The 21,303-nt window shown below is 51.0% G+C and overlaps 1 protein-coding gene and 1 long non-coding RNA gene across 7 annotated transcripts in view; one reads left to right on the top strand and one right to left on the bottom strand.

The window, feature by feature from the left end:
• CMKLR1 (chemerin chemokine-like receptor 1) overlaps nt 1–21,303 on the bottom strand; it is a 51,783-nt gene that overhangs the window by 26,659 nt on the left and 3,821 nt on the right. For 2 of the 6 annotated variants that reach the window (XM_038575448.1, XM_038575449.1), the window contains one exon: nt 12,759–12,842. The exons of 2 other annotated variants lie outside the window; for them this stretch is intronic. The gene's annotated coding sequence lies outside the window, so the exon portion shown is untranslated. Of the gene's footprint in view, nt 1–877; nt 1,071–1,432; nt 1,949–12,758; nt 12,843–21,303 lie in introns of those variants that run through there. 2 more of the 6 variants (XM_038575453.1, XM_038575450.1) reach the window with 2 other exon arrangements.
• On the top strand, nt 1,044–19,663 carry LOC119866187. The gene is made up of 3 exons (XR_005379296.1): nt 1,044–1,477; nt 3,584–3,649; nt 13,033–19,663. It is a non-coding gene; the product is annotated as an uncharacterized LOC119866187 (long non-coding RNA).

Raw genomic sequence — 21,303 nt, 5'->3', positions numbered from 1 at the left:
TCCCTCTGCTCCTCCCAGCCCCGCTGGGCATTCTGGAGGAATCCAGGCAGAGCACTGGGCAATGATAAGGAGAAGAAAGAGAATACTTTTGCTGGGACAGCTGGGCGTCTGGCTGGGCTCGGGTTTCCTTATCTCCCAGTCTCCAGACAAGGCCCCCAGAGGAGGGGGATTACTATCCTCCCTTAGCAGGTGTTGAAACTAGGACTCTGAAAGGAACCGGATCATGATCACCAGCCATGCCTGGAACTCTGGTCTGTGCTAGTGGACCCCAGTGGCATCCATGTGGCTGGTTAACATGTCCCTCTGTCCAGTCACAGCGCATCCAAGCATCCCCAGGGGTAGACAGCCCTTCCACGGCAGGGCTGTGACAAGCCTTTCCTGTCCATCAGACTTCCCTCACGTCTCACTAGCCAGCCTCCCCCTGGGGACCGGAGGCCCTCTCCTGTCACAGGGTCTCGGGGCGCAGCCCTGGGCCGAGAGTAACAGAATCCGAGAGGCTGCCATGATGATATTAACTCCTACTTCTCAGGTGCCAACTGTGTGCCCAGTACCTGGACTCAGAACAACCCCTCAAGGTGGGCTTTTTTGTTCCCATCTTGCAGATGTAGAAACTAAGGCAAAAAGAAGCAAGACCACCTACCTGCCCAAGATCCCACAGCGAGGAAGGGGCAGAGATAGGATTTGAATTGGGCTGCCTTGTCTTCAGTCCCTGTGACTGTCCCTGATGGTCCATGACCTGCCTGCTGGAGACCCCTCTGGGCACAGAGCCTTGGCTTATGCCTGCCAACCCCACCCATGCCCAGGCCTGGCAGGGTCACAGCGTCTCACACGTCCACAACCCTACCTCCAAGAGCCCCCGATGACCGGACTCACCCACCTCCAGACAGCACAGTTGCCCCTGGCCCGGCAGGCGCTGTAGAGGCCCGTCCAGCCTGGGGGAGCCCTGAGAGATCCTGGAGCCTTGGGCTGTCCAGCTGCACCCTGCCCCGGGCTGTCAGCCCTGGGCACAGGGGCCCTGGGGCATCTAGGCAGGTTCTGGCCTCTTGAAATTCTCTGGCTCCAGCCCAGGCGGCTGACAAAAGGGCCTGGCGCTGCTGCCAGCAATCAGGACGGTGGAGTATGAGATCCCACCCTGTTCCCAGGCGTGGGGGGGCGGAGGGCTAGGCTGCCCTCCCCCTCGACCCTGTCACTGTGCCGTCACCTTTCCCAAGGCAAAGCTCAGGCCTTGCCCTAAGGAAGGGTCTTGCTGGGAAAGCTGCCCCTCCACCCTCAACGGAAAAAACAGCTGGTTGAAGCCCAGAGGAAATTCCAGAATCTCCAAAGCTGTTGCAGGAGAGCCTTTAGGATGGAGGGGTCTGTCACCCTCAGGTTAGAGCTTAAGCCTCACCAGGCAGCAGCAAGTCCAGGTGCCCGCACGAGCCTGGCCCCGTACCTGCCGCACAGCCTTGGGCCACGGAGCCATCTCCTCGTCTGCAAGGTGGGTCAAAGTAACAGCTATGTGGGGTCCCAAATGCAGGGCATACAGGAGACCAGTCTTCCAGTTTGGGGGGATGCTCTATGAGGCAGGACTTCCAGAACGTTCCCGACAAATCAGGACGGGTTGGTCAGCCTACGTAGGTAAAGATCCTTGACTCCAACACACGTGCCCCTTGGCTGTTATGTTTACAGACAGAGATTTCGGGAGGCAGCCGATACCAAGCTGGAATTCCAGCTCTGCCACCAGAAGCTGTTTTCCTCATTCGATTAATGTGACAAATGTCTGCGGTGTGCCGGGCGCAGGGCTAGGTGTGGAGATGCCGCAGAGAGCAAAGAGCACGAGGACTCGTGTCATTCTTCTTTCCCCTCCCCACCTCCACTGGCAGGACTTCTAGACAAACCCATCAAGTCATTAGAAAGCGCTTCCTTTTTTGGACTAAGCTGAAGTCGGAGCAATCTGCCGTATTCACCTCAAGCCTGGTTCAGCAGCCCCCCGTGTCCAGAGTCACACAGGATAAGCTGGCCCACCTCCTTCCCCCCTGACAAGGGCCACTTCCTTGCTTTTAATGTGGGCCCGCACTTCCTCTGCATCATTCTTAACCCCTTGCCTTCTGGCCCCCACCAGCTGGGACCGTTCTCTCTCTCCCAGGCAGAAGGAGGAATGCTACAGGATGTTTTTGCTTGCAGGTTTGTCTGTTTGTTTGCTTAGATTTTGGCTTGGTCCAGAAGGGAGGGGGAAAAAAATCTCAAGAGACTCACGTATACAGAGGAACATAAATTAAAAGTGAGAGTGTAAGGAGGAAGGGACCGTGGGTGGAGACAGAGAACAGAGCCAGGGCTGAGGGGAAAAAATGCAGACGATAAGTAATGTCCTACATGCTTAGCTTGGGTGGGCCACACAGCGGACTCCTAGACTCTTAGTTGGGACAGGAAAACCCGGTCCCAGCTGTCACGTGCCCCTGGCTAAAAACAAACCCACTCTGGGGAACGTCAGGCCTTCCTGGGGCCAGGGAGCAGAAGGGCTTTGTGCAGAGGTCCCTGCAGAGAGGGCAAGGTGTGATGTGGTGATCACTGTCCTCACCGGCGCCCTGACTGCGGGCACAGCCTCAAGGCTCTGCACCTTTTAGGACCGACATCCAAATGCTTGTGGCCTGGAGACAGTGCCCTCCCTCTAAGCTGGTGGCCCTGCTCCAAAGTACAGTTTGGGAAGAGCCCCGTTTCTCAGCCTGGCTGGGAAGGAGTGTCTAGACATCCAGGTTTACACATCGCTGGCTTAATCTGAAGACATTTCTAGAATATTTGGGAGAGTGTCTGAACTGTGTGGCTTTCATGGCCTTCTCCCTGACTCTGCTTCTCCCTGAACTGATGTCTTGATATTGTTGGCTAGAGCCAACACTCCCAAAGCCGGGACACTGTTCTCTGTGGCAAATGCTAGAACCCAGCCGTGCTCTCTACCAGCTAGGGGCAGGCCTGGGGTGTGATTATGCTCGGGATGCTGACCAAGACACTCCCAACGCCTGTGTAATGGCCCCACATCCCAGCTTGTGCCTCTTATCTCAGTATACTTACTAAGAGTGCTTCTTTTGCTCTCAAAGTGCCCCAGTTTGGACAATCTGGTTTTCCTATTGAAAAATAAGCCCCTCCTCTGCCTCAGAGGGCAGGGGGGCCAGAAGTTTCTGAGTGCTGACCTTGTCTGCCCACCTCAGCTGGGCCCTGTGCTGTGTCATTAACCTTCCTGTGATCCCCATTTGGCAGAGGGGAAAACAGGGGTTTTGAGAGGCTGGGGCTACCATGGAAAAAGATACATGCCAGGCACCTGTATGCAGAATATTCTGAGATTTAGGTACCGTTGGCTCTGCACAGGGACAGCTACTGTCATCACTTCCATTTCACAGATGGAATGACCGAGGCTCTGCTCATAGACAGAAGGGGGTCTTCTGAAGGGGTCTTGCAGGCTCAGACGGATGTCTGAATGTGAGAGGCAGGTCTCCCCAATCCGGGCTCTCAAGCTGTGGGCCCTGGGGCAAGTGATCTGGCCTCTCTGAGCCCTGGCTTGTCTCATCTGTAAAATGGGAGTGAATCCAGCAAGTACCTCCTGTTGTTGCAGGACAACTGCATGGTGGGAGTGCCTTGGAGGCTGGACGCCCGTCCACATGTAGTTACTGGGGAGCAGGTAAGGAGCAGCAGCATGACCGGAAACTGGACCCTCCCAGGAAGTCCACAGCCCTCAACAGAACAGGCTGCATACCTTGGGGAGTCCTGTGCAAAGGGACTACACACGCCCCTTATGCAGAGAGTACTCAGGTTTTCAAGACAGCTACTTTGGGGTGTTAAACCAGGCTCAGGCTCTTCTGAGCCCCTGTGGCCACCGTGGTGGCACACCCATGAAGCTGGCTCTGACCTTCCGCCCTGGGGGGGATTTGGTGAGCAGAGTTCTCCCCACCACAGATCTAGCAGGGCAGCAGTTTGTGGGGTAGACGATGTCAATGGGGGGTGGGGAGGAGCAGGGGATGACACTGCCTTGGACACTGAAGGAGATGAGAGGAGGTAGGGCAGCAGAGTAGATCCAGAGGGAACAAGACACAGAGAAGCAGGGAGGAGGGGAGGAAGTGTCTGACAGGGAGAGGCAGGAGTGGGGAGACAGAGAATTGATGGAGAGGGAACAGAAGCAGCTAAAAGGTGAAAACAGGGAAAAAAGACCAAGGCAGACCAAATACAGACATTCAGAGTCAAGACAGAAGGGCAAAAGGCTGAAAGCAACCTTTCTGCCTGAATCCTGAGAAGATCCAGGAAAGCCTTTTGTACCCACCTCAGAGTGGGCCGAGAAGGGGCCCCATGAGTGGCCATCCTTCCAGGGGGTGGTCCAAAGCAGCTTGGAGAGTAGAGAGCACGCAGGTGTTTTCTGGTGTACTTAGGCACATGCTTAAGAGCATAATAAGGGCAGCCTTGGGCTCTTCCCAAAATTCCCCAAGACCTGAGAGCTAGGAGGAGCAAGGCATGAGCCCTGTAGAAATGTGAGGGGCCTCTGCTTTGGGGTGGAAAGCTGGAGCCACAAGGCAACCAGGTACCACATGCTGATCAGAATGTGCAATGGGAGTTTGTCAGTGTCTTTGGCTAATTTTAATAGGAAATGGCAAGTATCATTTAACATGCCAGCTGATTGATGGTGGGGTGGATGCAGTGTTTGCGGAGGTCCTGGCAGAGAAAAGACCAGCTAAAAGTCCTATCATGTTTTCTCAACTGAGTATATGGGTTTCTAGTCATTATCTTTTCTAGAGAGTCTCTCTGTCCATTGGTTATCAGCATCGGGGAGAGTCTACAGGACATGTTTTTTTTTTTTCCTACAAGCATTTCACCAAGGGTTTAAGAGTTCAAAGGCTCCCATGGAATGAGACAAGCAAGTCTAATGACTCGACCACCCATGGCCTCAGGGGGCCACCAGGTGACGTGGGTGTTAGAGGGAAGAGTGAGCCCTACATAAAACCCAAATAGGACCCATCCAGGCTAGGTTCAAAGTGAGCCAGAAGGAACCCTCTCCTTGTGACATTGAGGAAGCTGGAATCAGGCAAAGCTAGCCTTAAAACCCCCCAAATGTTCATATGATGGTCAAGAGGATAACGGTGGTAAAAGTCACAGTCATGGCAGTTTAAATAACACTTCATAATAACTCTTACTATTAGTTTAAGATTCTCACTTGGCTTTTGTGAGAAACTTAAATTTTTGATTAGGCAACACAATAACCACCTAATTCGTAATGTTCAAAACCATCTAAAATTATTAAAAAGTTAGAATACAAATCCTTGTTCCCACCCACTCCCCCCTGTACCTATCAGCTTTTGTTTCTCATGTCCCCTTTCAGGGTTTCTTTATGCAAATACAAAGATATATTCCATTTTCTCTCTTGTTTTACATGAAAGACAGTATACTACACACTCTACTTTGCCTTTCTTACCTAACAATACACCTTGGAGATCATTTCACATCAGTATGTGTAAAAAAAAAAAACAAACAAACAAACAGAAAAACAAAAAAAAAAACAAAAAACAACAAAACCTATCCTTTTTGATGATCGCATGGTATTCTGTTTGGGGATTTACCATCACTTACTGAGCCAGCCTCCTGGGGTTGAGTACTTGACTTGTTTCCAGTCTCTTAGTACTACAATTCATTACTGTATATGTGTTACAATATCATAATCAATCATGTTGTGTATATATCATTTCCTACTTATTCTTAATACTGTCTGGGGATCTCAAACCCTGGCCTTTTTTTTTTTTAAGATTTTATTTATTTATTCATGAGAGACACACAGAGAGAGAGGCAGAGACACAGGCAGAGGGAGAAGCAGGCTCCATGCAGGGAGCCCGACATGGGACTCCATCCCAGGTCTCCAGGATCACGCCCTGGGCCTAAGGCGGCACTAAACCACTGAGCCACTCGGGCTGCCCCAAACCCTGGTCTTTTATGATGAGCTAGTAAGTCTTCAGCCCTCACTTTGCACTGGCTATGCTGTGTTTTAATCTGGCAAGAAAATGCTTCAGAGCCACATGGACTGTCAGCCCAAGCCATGTCTGTGGTATGAGGTGTCACAGGAAGTAAGGAAATCTTGGTTTTTATCCCAACTGTCCCAGCTGTTCCAACTTCTGGTCCTCAGTTTCCAGATTTATCAGAGGGAGAGAGCAGTCATTCACAGGGCCAGAAGTGGAGATCAGGGATCGGGAATGGCTTCTGCAGACGCATGAAGCTATCTGCAGTATGAGTGAGACAGATTTGCTCCCTTGCTAACTCCAAAGGGCCCCCTTGCTAACTCCAAAGGGTATATCTAGGTCCTGTGGGTTCCCAGAAAAAAAGTCAGTCAGTCTGGAGGAGGCAGGCTCCACAGAGAACAGGGGAGCGACAGGCCAGTTGGCCTTTTTCCAGTGCTGTCCCCGTCTCAGAGGCTGGAGCCTGAGCTCCTGAGGAGTGTTCTGAACCTGGCTGGGCAGCTGTTAGCAGCCACAAACCACGATCAACTGAAAGTTGTTTTCTGCTTTTATTCCGTTTTAAAATAAATCAGTGATCACATTCCTGGGGTGTAGAGAAACCTCTCCCCCCTCCATGGACTGGCCCTAGCCTTCCTGTCCCCTCAGGAAAGAATCCAAGGTTATTTTCCACCCATTGCTCATGAAGAACAAATCCTGGCAGGCAAGATGATGCCTGTCCCACTTCCAGGCAGGAGTCCTCCTCTCCCTCTATGGAGCTCTCACTTCTTCCCAACTCACCTCCCAGAGGGAGGGCCCCAAGTGGCTGACAGAAGGGCCTTTGTCTCCCTCCTCTGTGCTTCCTCACTCTTCTGCCAAGAACCCTGGCAATGTCTCCACCAGTGCAGGTTTCCAAGGGCCCCCGCAGTGTGTAGCCACGAGCAAGCCGTGGGAACCATCACTGTCAGCCCTCAGGATCCTTCCCATCCTTTACTTTGCTCCAGCCTTCCAATGGCCCTGATTACCACCCCCATCTCCCAGTTGAGGGAACAGAAACTCAGAGGGGCCAAGCAACTTGCCCGAGGTCACACAGCTACAAGATGGAGGAACTAGGACTTGAACCCAAACCCATGTTCAACATGTCACAGTGAAGAAGGCAGGCTCTGGAGCCAGAACATCTGTATTCAAATTCCAGCTCTGCCACTCACTACTTAGTTTGTGGTGCTTTCTCCTGAGTTCCACCAAGAAGCCCAACTGTCTCCAGGAATCTGAGACTCAGGACTAGATATCCCAGGCCTCATATTGCTCCTTCAGCTGCTGAGCTTAAATGCTCTGTGCCTCACTTTCCCTATCTGCAAAATGGAGCAGGAATAGTACATACCTCAGAGAGTTGGCATTAGGATTAAATAAGAGAAGGAGTAGGTTATTGAATAGGATTATGATCTTATGATTCCATGACATATGATTATATTGCCCCAGATATATAGTACAGTCATAAGGGAGTATGATTATAAAACAAACAAACATACCAAAAAAAAAACCCCACAACTCTTCTCAGAGCTTCTTTCACACTAATGTATGAATATCTAATGGCGCAATACACATTTCTCGTTCATACATTCAATGTCTTACTGAGCACCCATGATCTTCCAGGTACCAGGCAAAGTGCTGGGAATACAAACACAGTTCTCACTCCTAGGAACCCCAAGCCCAGTGAGGGAGGCATAGAGTGAGTGAAGCACAATGCAGCAGGCCCTGTCTGCTGGGAGCACACGCGGCCGTGGTACCAACTCCAGCTAAGTTGGGGAAGGCTGCCTAGGAGAAGTGAGTCTGGAAGGACAAGTGAGAGCTGGCCAAGGCACAGCACATGCCAAGGCTCAGAGAGACAAGAACTTTGCACATCAAAGTAACATGGCGGGAGTAGGAGGTTATGGGGTGAGTTCAGGTTTAAAGTTTTGATGGTGTAAATGTAGGCACTGTATGCGGCAGAGGAAGAATTTTAGCAAGAACATATGGACCCTGGTGTCCCCCTAGAATCCCAAAGGGAAGGTTTGGTTGGGGAGCAAACCTGTGCCTCTCTCCCTAAGCCCTGGGACGGACACATGTCACACCTAGTTTTTGGTGCTTTCTCCTGAGTTCCACGAAGAAGCCCAGTTGTCTCCAGGAATCTGAGACTCAGCACGAAATATCCCAGGCCTCATACCACTCCTTCAGCTTCCGAGCTTAGGAAGAGCCAGGCCACCTCCTGGGACCCTTACTGCATGCCTGCTTTCCCAGGGACAAAGCCCTCTCCTTCCTTCCTCCTCCTTCTGCTTTTCCTTCCTTGGCCAGAATCACACTTAATGCACGTGGGCTATCCTTTCCCATGATCCCACCCTCCCAGGAAAGGAACCAGCAGCTGAAATGAGCTCAACACTGAGGCCATGCCCATACCCATGCCAGCGCCATCCACCTTCCTTTCCCCAACCCAGGACACCTTCCCTGATCCAAAGCATTCATATATTCACCCATCCTTTAATAGCAACAGAAGCTGGGGCCTGGAAGCTTTAGCACAGTCATAGCCAAAGAAACACAGTTCAACAGCCAAAAGCACTTATAAATGATTTTTTTTTCCTTGCCATCTCTCAAAGAAAAACAGGTATTGTGGTGGATGTTGGTGCCCAGCTCAGATCCCCTTTCCTGGCTGAAGGCACCCAGCCCACACCAGCAGAGAATACTAGACACTCACAGCTCATAGCTGCCCCCTTCTCCTGCCAATTGCCCTGAGCTAAGCAGGGGCTGCCTCTCCCCAACTAACATGGAGTACAGTTCAGCCTCCAGAGCTCCGCATGGGACCAGGCTGAGGCTAGTCTCTACCTGAGACCACATCCTTGCTGAGTTCCTCTTTGAATGCAAATTTAAGATTGTGCCCCAAAATTCACTAACAAAAATAAATAATATTTTAGCTCCATATTTGTAAAAATTTATTTATTCATTTATTTACTTATTTATTTATTTAAGAGGGATAGAGACAGAGTGCCTGAGAGCGGAGGGCAATGGGCAAAGGGAGAGGAGAGAGAAAATCCTAAGCAGGCTCCATGCCCAGCTCAGCTAGGAGCCCAACACAGTGGTCCAACTCGCCACCTCAAGATCATGACCTGAGGCAAAACCAAAGGTCAGATGCTTAACAGACAGAGCCACCCAGGCACGCCTACTTCCATATTAAAAAATAAAATCAAAACTAATGCATAAAATGCATGAGTGAAAGATCAAAATTTTAAATAACGATGGAATCCAACTCTAAACTTGCATAACCCTGTCTCACTTGCCTCCCCCTAATCCCAACCCTACCTGTAAGCACTTCCTCAATACCTCATATATACCCAAATCCTTGCCTCAGGCTCTGCTTTGGGGAAACCCTGCCTAAGACAGACATCCAACTCAGAACCCAGTCCTTTCTCTCCCCACCCACTGCCCTGGCTCTGAGTTATGCTGAGCACTCACATGGTAACCATTTCATCCTGCTGCCTGAGTTGGGCAACTATTATGTGCCAGGTACATATGTGCCAGGTACATTCTCTGCCCTGCAGTCTGGCCCTAGTTCTAGCTGCTGAAACCTTCCCCTCCATGCCCAGGGCCTGGTCTCTCAGTACTTTCCAATCACATGACCTCAGCCATAACTTTGCCTACCTGGGTATCCCTAAGCTCAAAGGAGCCCGAGAGACTGTGTTAGCTCCATGAACACCAAACTTTGGTGTTTCATGAACCAGTTACACTTCCCAGTCTTGAGACTGTCCTAGAGCTTCCACCTTTCTATGTTTGCCAAGTAAGGGTGTTGCAAAAATAAAATTGTCCTTTACCACTCCCACCATTTCAGAAAAGAAACAGGGTATTAATATCACCAAAAATTGGTAGACCAAGACATCTTTCTCAGCTGAAAACATCTTACTTTATGAAAAAACTCATTCTATTGTCTATATCCTCTTTCTCTCTCTCTGTTTCTCTGCAGACTGGTAAAAACTTGACCATATACAGGTTCTGGTGGGCTGGGGTTGTCAGTCTCTCTGTTTGACATCAGGAGAAACTGAGGCCCAAAGAGTGGCTCTGTCTTTCCCATCCAGACCCTGGGCATTGGACTTTCCCCTGGGGGAAACAGGAATAAACGAGGTGCTGGAGGATGCAAGAGACACAGCTTCCAGTCCCGCTTTGCTCCTAATTTTCCAAGAACCTACACAAATTTCTTTCCCTCTCTGAGCCATGAGCATGTGGATTTTTCCAGATGACCCTCAGCTGGAAGGCACTCTCTGGTCCAGCAGGGCAGGTTCGGGGCACAGGCCCTGCCTGAGCAAATGAGCCAGCTTGGCTGGAGAAACGGGGCTGGACATCAAGCTTCTTTCTCTGACATCATGTTTGGGCAGCCTCAGTTTCCTCTTCTGGAAACGAGTTCTCAGATCCTCACCAACTGACAGTTGGCTCACAGCAGCATAGGAGCCAAGGGCTGGACACTTGGCAAAAGCCAAACCACCTGGAGAAAGAGGCTGGCCTAGTGCCTCAAACGAAAGGCACACAGGCTATTTCCTCCAGAGGGACCCCGCCCAGGCCAGAGGTGCAGAACTCCAACTGGGGAATCCTAACACTTGCATCCTTGTGCCAAACCTTCCCTGTCCGGTGGGAGGGCCCTTGTGGCCCCGGGAGCCAGCTGGGTTCTTGGTGATTCTTCTCTCTGGTTGCTGACTGTGATTAGGGGTGATGCCATGGAAGGAAGTGGGTTTCAGGTGTCTAGGAAATTGCCCCAGCTGCCCAGCCACAGATACAGCAGGGTCGAGGGAAATGGGGCTCAACAAAGTGGCATCTTTGCAAGTGTGGTTAAAGCTGTGGATGCGACTTGGAGTAAGTCACTTAACCTCTCTGTGCCTATTTCCTCAATACACAGGTGGGGGTGGGGAAGAAGACTCAATTGTCTCTCAGCATTCCCCTCAAACCTGACAATCTATGCATTTTCTACCCCAGATGTCTCTAAATGAGCCACAGAGACAGGAAACCAGAACACAGATGAAGGTCCCCTCTATGGAGCTGGCCCAAAGATTTCTGGGGACCACAGTTTTTGTCTTTGAACGCAGGGGAATATTATGGCACTGAATGCAAAATTCCCATGCTTCTTTTTTTTTTTAAACAAAGCGTATGCACTCAAAATACTTTTATGTTTTAAAAATAAGCACACAACCCCAAAATAACTTTAGTGAGGGTTTGGTTTTCCCTAAGGGAAGAAGGGGTCTTCAGGCAATGCTCCCAATCCTGGTCCCCAGGGTGTGTGCGAGTGTGCCCCTCTGCTGTGGGGGCTCATTTGTTCATCCCCTAACTCCTGTTGAGTGCCCACGATGCATGGGGTACAGGGGTGCTGGGTGCCCAGGGCATGTTTCCTGGACAACTGAGGCCTGCTTCTTTTCACGGCATCTTAACTCAGCCCTCTCCAAGAGAAAAGCAGCCACTGAGAACCCAGCCAGTACCTGGAGCCTCGAGGATCCTCCCTACCTTGAGCTAAGTGCTGGCTTTTGCCCAGAGATGTTCCACTCAACCTCTGGAAGACTTAGAGCACTGGCTACAGAAGAAAGAAGAGAGGAGGGAGGAGAGATGGGAAGAGGAGGAAGAGGAGGAAGAGGAGTAGGAGGAAAAGGGTGAAGCAGTCACAGAGCAGCAATGTACACTGAGAAGACAGGGGCCAGCCCGCCTTTAACCCGGCTCCTCACAGTGGTCTTGCTCTACACCCCATGTCTGGGGACAGAGCCCAGAACCCCATGAGTTCTAGAGCCCCTCAGGAATTTGAGTGTCCCGAGACCCCTGCAGCATTTCCATAGGACATCAAGAGGAGAAACCAGCCAGCCCCCATCACCCCTGAAGGAGCCAGATGATGCCCAGAGAAGCCTTTCATATGGTTCCAGAAGCCCTGGAGCTCTTCTGACTTCACCCCTGCACCTTCTCAACCACCCTCGCAGGGCACCCTGAGTTTTTGAGAACATGGATCTCAGCGAGATGAAGCAACTTGCTCAAAGCCCCACCCCTAAGAAAGCAAAAAGGGGCAGAGCTTTCTACCAAGTCCGCACCATCGTGAGGGACACAGACTGGACTGGACCCTTGGTGGCAAAATTGCAAACACTGCACACTTATTGAGCACGGGCCCCTGAGCTTGTGCACACCCATTGTGTGGATGCCTGATTCCAGATTCTTGTCTTTAAATAGCTGATTGCAGCAAAGGAAGGAAGGAGGGAAGGAAGGAAGGAAGGAAGGAAGGAAGGAAGGAAGGAAGGAAGGAAGGAAGGAAGGAAGAGAGAGAGAGAAAGAATGAATAAGGGCCACCTGGGTGGCTCAGTGTTGAGCATCTGCCTTTGACTCAGGTAGTGATCCTGGGATCCCAGGATCAAGTCCTGCATCGGGCTCCCTCCAGGAGCCTGCTTCTCCCTCTGCCTGTGTCTTGGCCTCTCTCTCTGGGTCTCTCATGAATAAATAAATAAAATCTTAAAAAAAAAAAAGAAAGAAAGAATAAAACATGTCCTCCCCTACAATCCTCTCCCTCCACCCCAAAAACCCTATGAGGCAGTGTCATCCTTGCCCCCATTTTACAGATAAGGAAACCAAGGCCTCATAGCTAGGAAAACAAGGAATGTGAAAGCACGCAGTGGGATTCCAGAAGTGCCCCCAGCCACACCACCCTGACCCTCCAGACACATCTGAACCAGATGGGCTTCTCCCTACATCAGCCCAGCCAACGCCACCCGGCCTCTCCCTGCTGCCCCCCTGCCCTGCCCCCACCCCACCCAGTGCCCGTACAGGGGAAGACAGTTTTACCAGTTCAGTGAGGGTGACAAGGACACCAGGCTCCTCATCCAGGACCCAGGACACGGCCGTGGCAACCACCTCTGGCCGCAGGCTCTGTGAGAAAGAAAGTTGGCAGGCGGGCAGGCAGTATAGACATGGGGGTGTGCCAAGATTGCAACACTTGTCCCCATGGCCTCCCACGCTGGCTCTGTTTCTCTGAGCTCTGCTAAAGTGCAGTTTTGTGACGTTTAAAAAAGAAAAAAAAAAAAGAAAGTCAGCCCAATTCTGGTCACTCTGCCTACAGGACACGTCCTCCCTGGAGGTGTGAGGAAGTTGGAAATACGCACTTCTGTGGACTTGACTCTGTAACTGCCTGGCCTCAGGTCTCTGTAGCAGGGGCGGGGCTGCTGCTTGCTTGCCTCTGGAGAAAATCCCTGGCCTAAAAGCTCCCCTCACCCTGAGACCACAGCACCTGAATGCCCACCAGCCCAGACATTCTCCGCTGACATAAACCGTCGTGCTCACAAACCCCCACTCCCGCAAGCTGTCATCCGATGCAAATACCTCAGTGGGAAGGAGTTGACTGCTTTGGTTTTCAACTAGACATCTGGATGAGAACAGACTTCTGAAGGAATGGGGCATTTGATTTAAAAAGAAAATGAAAGAAGAGATATGACATAGCCCTAATTTGGAATAGGGAGAGTCTGAGACAGGTAAGACAGAAAGGCCTAGAAATCACAAAGGAGGAGGCTATGAAGATTCTGGACAAAGGGGCCAGGAAAACAGGAAGAGCCCTTGGGGTGTACAGTCAAGTGTACAGGCAGGTGGAGGAGGAGGTGTCAGCAGCCAGTCCCCCTTGGTCAGCTGCTGTGTGTCCTGAGGCAGCCGACCAACCTCTCTGAGCCTCGCCCTGGACAGGAACGTATGGCTGCAAACAGGTGAGGGGATCGAGCGAAACGAGGCACTTAAAAATTCAGTCTCATTTCAGAAAGTATTTACTGAGGACCTCCAGGCACTCATTTGGTTTTAACTCCCTTTACAGGGACCTACTAAGTGCAGGGCCCAGTGCCAAGCCCTTTACGTGGATCATCTCTTTGAATCGTCCCCATGCACATTTCAAAGGCAGGCAGGGAAGCTGGCAACAAATATCGGGTGAAGTAGAGGTGGAAGGGGCCGCTGGGCACACCTCCTCTCTCTGGGCCTCAGTTTCCATGGCTGTAAAATGGGACCCCCGTGCCCCACCTCCATATTTCCGAGGAGTCTGTGATTACCGGCCCCAGAAGACAATCTGCAAGATGGGAAGTGGGACAGGCCAGAAGCGTAGCAGGGACTCAGCCAGTGGAAGCTACCTGTCCCCCGGGGACACAGAAAGCTCTTAGAAGGGGGAACTTTGGGTGATGTTGGCATCCCGGGAAACTCGAGATGCCAGCGCTGGGAGAGGGCCGAGAATGTGGAACTAACAGAAAAGGGGGGGCCGGGGCCAGCTGGGCTGGACAGGGGGGAGGCCCAGGCCCCAGCCGGCCGAGGGCCCCACCACCAGACCTGCCAGGAATGGGTGAGCACAAGGTGAGAGCATCGCCCAGCTAGGCTCCGGGAAGCCGCCCTGCCCTTCCCCAAGCCCTGTTTTGGATTTCCTTCATGGCTGAGGGTTTTCACAGGAGGGGAGGGAAAAACCAGACAAAGAAAGGCCCATTGAGGCCAGAAAGGCCCATTGAGGCCAGACAGGCCCTGCGCTCCCCAGGAGAGGAGAGGCTGGCGATTCAAGGTCCCCACCCAGTCCTGTCTTTTCGGGCCAAGGGAGGAAATGGAGGGTGGGCATGCGGCGAAGCATGACCTTGGCACGGTCCACACTTGGCATTTCTCGGCCTCTCCTGGCTCAGGACTTCCGGGCCCGCCCCCTTTCTGTACTCTTGGAGCCAGGCGCCCTCACCAGAGGCCACAGCCATTTTCAGCACACACACCCTCCCCCCCCCCCCGAGCCATACATGATCTCATGGAAGCTGCATAAACCCCCAGCGGCCCCCAATTTACAATGGAGGAAACTGAGGCACAGAGCAATTAAGTGATCTTCCCTGGGTTTCACAGCCAGGCAGAAAAGGGTTTCAAAACAGGTCTGGATGCTGGCAAAACTCCTGTTCTACCCACCAGGTGGCCGTCCCATTCTTACTCCAGGGATAACCTTTTTCTACATGAGCCAAATCCCTGACAGCTGCAGAGGACCCCTTTGCGTCAAGTCTGCCATAAAAGAGACAGCAAATTGCCCACAGTCCCCAAAGACTCTCTTTTGACGCCAGTCGGCTTGACCTCCCTGCCGCTGGGAGGCCAGTGGACCCTCCAGCGCCCAGCCTGGCTCAGTCTGGCTCCAACAGGACAGTGGCAAAGTGTCCCCGCAGTAAATGAGTCACAGGCCGACCACGGGGGCCAGCCTAAGACAACTTCCTTTAGCCCTGGAGGAAACACCTCATCTTCCCTAAGCTCCAGGTCTACATCTGTCAGCAAGTCCTGGGTACAGGAGGAGAGGGGACCCATCATTCAGTCACGAAAGCCACCAAAGCAAAGAAATATTCTCTCCTCCAAGCTGGTTTCTGGACCAGACGACCTGGGACATAGAGCCACAAACCCACATGCCCTCTGCCAAGTTGGAATTTCAAACTCAATTAGCTTGGGGTTGTCTGGAATCTTCAATTGTTCAAGCGTTCAAGCTTGAGCATGGAGTTTGGAGAGAGTATGCCTCGAGGACAACAGGATGCTGCTTTGGTGAAGTGGGGCAGCATGGACCACCCAGAAAATTGGGTGTGATCTTCCAAGACCCTGCAGGGCATCCAGACTCCCTCCAGCCACTCCCTGCTTCCACCCACCACACCAGATACCCCTGGCTCATCAAGCCTCCAAATCTCTGTTCATGCTGTCCTCTCTACCGTAAGTATCTTTTATTTCTGGCCAACTTCTGCTCCAGCCAACTTGAGGCCTCCTCATCCAAAGCCAGCTCATCCTTGGAGCCAGCTCAAATCCACACCTCCTTCTCGAGGCGCTATTTCCAGATATTGCCCGGCAAAGAAACTCCAGCAAAGCTCCCTGTCCTTGCAGCACTTTGCACACTGAGTGCAGCAGGCAGGCACTAATGTGAGTGTATTTAATGTGATCCGCTTCCTCAGGGCACCTGACTCTTGGTCAGATTCTAGTGAGGGACCTCTTCTGGGCTGCAAATGGCTGACGTCACGCTGTGTCTCCACACAGTAGAGGGAGGCAGGGGAGCTCCCTAGAGTTTCTTATAAGAGCATGACCTGAGCCTTGGTATTGGCTCAGGTCATGATCTCAGGGTTGTGGGATAGACCCCCAAGTCAGGCTAGGCTAGGTCTGCTTGTCCCTTTCCCTCTGCCCCCCCACTAGCTCTCTCTCACAAACAAACAAACAAACAAACAAACAAACAAACAAATAAAATCTGTTTAAAAAAAGAAGAAGAAGAAAGAAAGAAAGGAAAGAAAGCTCAACAATATGCTTTTAGTCAAATGGCCAGGGTTCACCTACTGATGGTGGGTGGAAATGTAACCGGTGATTGTGACCCAGGAGCAGTTGGCCCCTTGCACCTTCCCATTAAAGCCAACCTTCTGGCTAGAAGGACTCCACTCTGTTTACATACCTGTCTTCCCCCTTGACTGGGAGCCCCCTCCCCCAAGGCCTGTTTTGTCTCGTCCTGGATCCCATGCTCCTGGCACACAGTAGGTGCTCAGTCAATACTGGTGGGATGCATGGAGGCTCTATCCTGGCTCTCTCGCTACCTTCATGGGCTCCTTTAGACATGTCCCTCTCCCTTTCTCAAGCTTGTTCCTCCATCTGAGAAGTGAAAGGGTAGATTAACTCACTCCAGGCTGTGGTCTGAATGTTTGGACCACCACCACCCCCATCAACCCAATTCATATGTTGATGTGCTAACACCCAATGGGATAGCATTGAGATGTGGGGTCTTGGAGAGGTGAGGAGGTCATGAGGGTAGAGCCCTCCTGAGTGGGATTACTGCTCTTATAAGAAACTCTAGGGAGCTGCCCTGCCTCCCTCTACGCCTCCCTCTACTATGTGGAAACACAGCGTGAAGTCGGCCATTTGCAGCCCAGAAGAGGTCCCTCACTAGAACCTGACCATGCTGGCACCCTGATCCTGAACTTCTAGCCTTCAGAACTATAAACCATGAGTTTCTGCTGCTTAGAGTCAGTCTTTGGCATTTTGTGAGACTAAGACACCCAGAAATGACACATGGTTATCTCAGATGACCACTGTCATCCATTGAATTTTAAGGTCAAATTTGGTTGATAGGTTGTCATCACAGATGAGCCCTAACATCACCACCCTCCCCCCCCCATACATGCATGTTACTCCCCCCCATCAAGAGGCGGACTCTGTTCTGTTTCCCTTAGAGTCTGGGCTGGGTTGGTGACATGCTGTGACCAATGGAAAGTGGCAGAGGTGATGCTGTGCCAACCCTCGGCCTAGATCTCAAGAGGCCTGGCAGCTTTGCCTTTCACACTTCCAGAGCCCTGAGGCTCCATATAGAGAAGTCCAGGCAGTGCTGCCATGTGGGAAGAGGCAGCCCAAGTCCCAGCAGGATGTGAGGCCATCTTAAGTGGCCCTGCCGCAGTCAAGCTCCCAGTTGAATGCAGCTCATGAGTGACCCAACTGATACCACATAGGACAAACATGGGCCATCCCTGCAGAACCCTGCGCAGCTACAGAACTGTGAACAAATAAGTCCTTTCAAGCCACCATATTTTAGAGTGGTTTGAACCACAGAGATAAATAACTGAAACCTTTGGGTTCAAATAGAGGGAGAGGCATGACTGGATTTCATGTCTGCCATGGCTTGTAAGTGAGGATTATGGAACTCCATCCCTGGACTAGACAATGTCAATTCAATTCAACGTCAGTTCAAGAAATTTCTTGGGCCTACTGGATATGAAGGTTCCAAACCGAGAGGGGATTAACCCATCAGAGAGAAACCTGAACCCCACTAGGATTAAATGAATCCGGTGGTCCCTCTTGGGATGTTTAAACAGACAACTCAGAGAGGGTGGAGCAATCAGTAGCAGAACTAGGAACAGAAAGAGAAACTCAGAGACAGAATTGGCGGAAACTGAGCCATATGGGTAGAAGAGCAGAACAGGGAGCTGGAGGGACGAGATAGCCCCTCCCTTGAGCCACTTCAGAACCTGAGAACCTTCTAGTTGAACACAAGCCTGGCTGGGTACCTGGTACTGCCCCCGCGTTGGCATGCACATTCCCAACAATGAACCCCCTTTCCTCAAGATACACACAACCCATGACCCAGGCTAGCACTTTTCCCCAGCATGGGGCAGAAACAGAAGGGTTCTCCTTTCTAGAAATCACCAGTGCCTGACATAGAAGCCCAGCCACCTTGAAGTTCATGTTGAATCCTTTACCAGGTTCTAGACACTATGCTCCACACATGGGCACCTTCATTTCTTCCTAACCATCACCCTTATCAAGGGCACATTGCCATCCCATTTTACAAATGAGAAGACTCATTTGCTCACAGCCACAGGGTTTGTAGAAATTTGAATCCAGCATGAATGATGACAAAGCCTGGGACCTCAGGCAGGCTTGATGATCACCCATACACCTTGGTACAGCCCCATGGGCTACTCACACCCACATCTGTTCTGACTGGTCAGTGCCCTGCTGAGCCAGCTGTAACTAAGACAGTGGCCATCTGAACTCTCAATTTCCAAATTCAGGAAACAAAGAGATGCGGATCAGTGTTCCAGATGTCCCTCACTGTGGTGAGCAGAATAATGCCTCCTCCCTCCAAAGATGCCCATGTCCTAACCCCCAGAACCTGAGAATGAGTTACCTGACAAAAAGGACTTTGCAGATGGGATTGAGTCAAGGGTCTTGAGATGGGAGAGATTATCCTAGATTATCCAGGTGGGCCCAGTGTCATCACCCAGGTCTTTGTAAATGAAAAAGGGAGCCAGGAAAGTCAGAGCAATCCCATGTGAGAAGGACTCAACCATTGCTGCTGGCTTTGGAGATAGAGAAAGGAACCACGGACCCAGGAGTGTGAACAGCCTCTCAAAGCTGGAAAAGGCAAGGCGGTAGAGTCTCCCCTGAAGCCTCTGAAAGGAACACAGTCCTGCCAACACCTTGTGTCGAGCCCAGTGCAACCTGTTTTGGGACTTCTGACCTCCAGAACTGTAAGATAAGATATGTGTGTGGTTTTAAGCCACTGAGCATGCGGCGATTGTTACAGCAGCAACGGGAAACTCCTACACTGGCTGTCTGAGCTCTTCCTCTCATCCTCAAGAATTCATAGATTCTGACAACTGTTCAAACAAATGCAGATAACAAGGGATGGGTGTATTTCGAATGTCCCCCTGCCCTTAATTGCCACCCCTGACCATTTCTTGAGTGCAGATGTGCTTTCCACGACTCTGAGACATGAAGAAACTGAGGCTCAAGAGGTATGGGTTTACCTGAGCTCACCCAGGTGGCTGGCGCCAAACCCAATTCTCTTGTCTTCCGGTCCCTGAGTCCCAGAAGGAAAACCTGAACAAACTAGCCATTGTCTCTTACACCAATTGCTTTACCCAACCATCTCCTTGCATAAGAGTTGTCCTCAGGGCTGGGATTAGAGGACCCGAGTCATGAACCTCAAGAAAGCAGAACCGATTCTGACACGCTGTCTGCGTAGCAGCTGACCCCCTGCTGAGTCAGCTGCTGGCACTTCCAAGCTTGCAGAGCAGCCGGGGTGGAACAAGGCCTGAGCCACCCCACCACCCCAGCCCAGAACTTCTCCACGGGGTGAAGCATAAAGCCAGGAGATGTGGCAAAATGACCTTTTCCAGCCTGGGGATCCAAGATCACAAGGTGCCAGACTTCCACATCAACCCAGACGTGCGAAGGCAAATTTCAATGCCTGCTTTCTTAAGAATAAAAATAGAAATGTCTTCGTTGAGCTGACAATGTGCTGTGTTGTGCTTTATGTATACTAACTCGTGTTACCCTGCAAGGATGCTGTGAAGGAGGCATTAAAAGTACACCCACCTTGCAAAGGAGGACACTGAGGTGACAGGAGATTAGGGGGCAGAGATGGGCTCTAAACTCTACAGCAAGTGGCTGTAGAGTTGTGACTATATTACACCATCAACTGATGCCAATCATGTATTCTTTTTTTCTTTCTATGTAGAATTACTACCTCTTCATTCCACCAAGCAGGGGAAGGAAATTCTACTTTCTCTATCCTGTTGCATCCATCACTGCAAAACTATAGTATAGAAGTTCCAAAAGAGAAGTAAATTAACCGGTTTCCTAATTTTGCCTGGAACCAGCATGTCCTGATGCCCACAGGCAGCAAAAAGTGACTGCCAACCAGAAGGCACCTTCCCTGCTTCCCTCTCCCTCAGCCAGGGAAACAAGGATGATCTGGACTGAGAACTAGGAGCCCGGTCCTACTCCCATCAAGTGACCTTGAACCAATCGGGGCCTCACCTTCCCCCTGTCTACAATGGGGGCAAAAACAAGGAACCCCATAGGCCCCTCCAAAGTTCCATGAGGGCAGGAAGAGTCCTGTTTTTTTCATCATTCTGCCTCACGGAGTGTCAGACACATAGCAGCTGCTAGTTAATATTTGTTGGGTGAATAAATGAAAGTACATGCTACTAATTTGCCTCCCCTCCCCGAGGGCCTTGAGAACAGAGATTATGTCCAATTCATTTTAAGTCCTCACATTGGTGCAACTTCCATTTCTCCATCGGCTTATTCATGCAGGAAAATGTTCCCAACCACCCATGATGTGCCTGACGCAGCCTAGCATCAGTGTCATCCAGACACCCTGGGTCTGTGTCCTCACACACCGTCCCCTTCCCTTTTGTCTGATGAGTGGCTGTAATACTTAGACACACTGAGCACCTCCAGGCCAGGACAACCACCCAGCTGCCTTATGACCGGCAAGTGTGGCCCATTCTAGGGATATGGACAATGATTCCTGCACTTCCACTTCCTCAAGCCCAGCCTTGGAGGAACACAGCCTAAGGAAAATCCCTACCCTAAGCACAAACATGCACATGCACGCACGCACATGCACACATATATGCTTGAACACACACATCCAATGTGCGATGCCACCCTAGGACAGGACAAGGACTTTCTGAGTTCAAATCCCAGCTCTTTTGTCTATAAGGTATGTGACCTTGGGCAAGTCCCTTTACCTCTCTGATCCTCATTCTCTTCACCTATAAAACGGGGATGATAATCACGAAGTCTTTCCAGGTATATAGGGAGATACTGGCTAGGAAAGCCTTGGGCCCAGGAAGTTTGCTGTGCTCAATAAAATTGTTATGCTTGTTTCCTTTCTCCAGGAGGGAAAGAGAATAGCAGTTTCCTAAGTTCCAGGGAAACCCATGTTGACAGGTCTGGAACATGGGCATTTACTCAGTATATCTGATGGGGATTTTCTTGAGGATAGGAAAGTATTAGTGGATTCAACATCACCTTGTTAACTCTATGTTAATGAAAGTTTAGACTTAAAATCAAGAGAATGGGAGAGACCCAAGAGGATACCATA

Source organism: Canis lupus, chromosome 26 (assembly GCF_011100685.1).
Source record: "Canis lupus familiaris isolate Mischka breed German Shepherd chromosome 26, alternate assembly UU_Cfam_GSD_1.0, whole genome shotgun sequence".
Taxonomy (NCBI): domain Eukaryota; kingdom Metazoa; phylum Chordata; class Mammalia; order Carnivora; family Canidae; genus Canis; species Canis lupus.
Note: the sequence above shows the minus strand (reverse complement) of the source record. Positions and strands in the feature narration are given on the sequence as shown.